This window comes from Microtus ochrogaster, chromosome 1, assembly GCF_000317375.1.
Source record: "Microtus ochrogaster isolate Prairie Vole_2 chromosome 1, MicOch1.0, whole genome shotgun sequence".
In the NCBI taxonomy this organism is placed as follows: domain Eukaryota; kingdom Metazoa; phylum Chordata; class Mammalia; order Rodentia; family Cricetidae; genus Microtus; species Microtus ochrogaster.
The window spans coordinates 77,357,775-77,360,291 of NC_022009.1; the positions used below are offsets into that span (position 1 = coordinate 77,357,775).

Genomic DNA, 2,517 nt, shown 5'->3' on the forward strand with positions numbered 1-2,517 from the left:
GATATCAGAATTAGCCAGTAAGGGCTAGAGCTAAAGGGCCAAGCAGTGTTTAAATGAATACAGTTTATGTGTTGTTATTTCGGGCATAAGCTTGCGAGCAGCGGGGTGCTGGGGACGCAGCCCCACCGCTCCTATTTCAACAGTGGGCGTTTTCAAGCAAACACCTAGAAAAGGCAAAATAATATAAATAAATGCATTGAACAAATATGAAATACTACTTTGTAAAACTATGTGTGTTTATTATCGGAGTTTATAAAAAGCAAGCTGTATGAAAGATGTAGTTATCTAATTTAAAAGAAATAATGACTCTGAAGTTACTAAAGCTGGGAAGGGAGGTAGATATCCAGATCTGAGAAATCTTCCCAAACTGAAAAATGTTAAGTATAGAGTCATCCTTCATAACACATTATAAACTAGTTTTGAAAAGTCAGCACAAGAGAATTTTGAAGAAAATATCTTATCACCAAGAAGGCAATATCTACAACTATCTAAAGACTGAGCAACACAAAGCCTGTGGCTAGGAAACAATTGAGTAGTAAGTTAAAACACCTAAAACAAACCAACCTGTCAACCAAAGACACCACACCTGTGCATTTATTCTTCAGTAATGAAAGGTGTTCACAGAATAACAAAAATGGGGGAAAAGGTTTCTAGTAGTTATATCCTACAGGATGGGCTATAAAATTTGTTATAGTTGAAAGGAATATATAGCCGTCAGCAGCAAGAAAGCATATTTCACCCACAATATAAAATATAAATATATAAATATATGTAGAATAATGTAATATTGAAATGCATAGAAATAATTTTAATTTGAATATAAAAGTTCAAAGGTAAACAGTGACAATAATTATAACTACAAAACTTTAAAAGTTGCACAAACTAAGAATAAGAAAATTTTGATCATAACTTAAAATGCACTTTTGTGTGGTAGGGAGTAAAATTAAAATGGTGCCATATGAAATGAAAAAAAACTCATCACCTGCCCCACAAAAACATAACAGAGTCAACATTGTCTTAAAACGTAAAATAAAACTTACTCTGATAAACAAAGATAAAGGGAAAAGAATATAAACAGTAGAGAATGAAACCCATCAAAGAGAAAAAGAGAGACACACAGGAATAAAGTTCTATGAAGCAGACAAAAATTAATAAAGTGCCTAAAAATCAATGAATTAAAATCTTCAACCAAAGACAGAAGAGGAAGAAGGCAGGCTCCAGTGTCCCAAAAGATGTTCTACAAGAGACTCATTTTACATTTGGGGATATGCATGGGATTACAGGGAGTGAGAGGAAATAAAAGACTTTTACAAAGAGTAGGGATGCTCAGTGCTACCACTTTCATTCATCAAACAAGAGGAAGTCTCAGCCAAGGCTTTTAATAAAGACTGAAAACAATGAGGAAGAGGAAAAGGAAGAGAAGTTGTACCTAGGAAATTCAGTAAATCTACAGTATAGATAAGTGTCTTAGTTTGTGTCCCTGTGGTGATAAACAGGGGCTGAAACAACCTTGGAGGAGGGAAGATTTATCGGTCTTAAAGTGTCAGCCCATCACTCAGTGAGGAGCCTGGACATGGAACCTGAAGGAAGACCATGGGGAATACTGCCTACTCACTCTCAGGCAGCTGGTTCCTCAAACCCAGAGTAGCACTACCACCACTGGCCAACAGTGTATTGAATCACATCTGTCGTCAGTCAAGGCAATGTCCTACCAACATGCCTATGTGATAGAAGCAATTTCTCAATTGAAGTTCCTTCTTCTCAAATGTGTTTGGCTAACATGATAGTCAACATGAAAATAACTGTTTTTATAAACCAACAATGACGTATTAAAAAAATAAAACTAAGTAATTAGTTTCATTTCCAACAGCACCAAAAAAAAATTACATGGGAAATTTTATCTGAAGACTTTTTCTAAAATTCTAAAAAAGGTATGATAAAAAAATTAAAATAAAACAAACAAATAGATAATCTCTTATGATCACTGGTTAAAACACTTAAGGACATTAAAATGTTCAGAGCACTCAAACAAATTTGCATATTCAGTGACATTTTTATTATAATCTCAAACGTGTTTTTATAGAAAGAGAAACAAACAATTCTAAAATACATATGGAATCACAAAAAAATACATAAATTAGCAGAACAACTTTGAACAAAGCTGAGACTTCACACTTCCTACAGCAATGAAGATAACACAACAAGGCAGGTACAGAGACCAATGGAACAGAATGGGAAGCCCAGAAATTAATCTGCACATATGTAGCCAACAGAACTTTAAAAGGAGTGCCAAGTCTATACCCTAGAAAAGGAAAATGTGTTCAAACGGTTTTAGGAAGACTGGTTATCTGAATCCAAAGAATAAAATTAGAAAATTATCTTATATCACAAAAGATTATTTCAAAATAGATTCAAATGAAGCATAAGAAACTAAATATTTCAGAAGAAAAACAAAAACCTTCTTGCTCTTGAACTACTTTCTTGAACGTGCACCAAAAGGGCAGACAACAAAAACAA

At 33.9% G+C, this 2,517-nt stretch overlaps 1 protein-coding gene across 9 annotated transcripts in view; it reads right to left on the reverse strand.

Annotated features, from left to right (window-relative positions):
* Positions 1–2,517, reverse strand: part of Dgkb (diacylglycerol kinase beta) — a 594,132-nt gene that overhangs the window by 304,440 nt on the left and 287,175 nt on the right. The gene's annotated exons all lie outside the window — the stretch shown is intronic.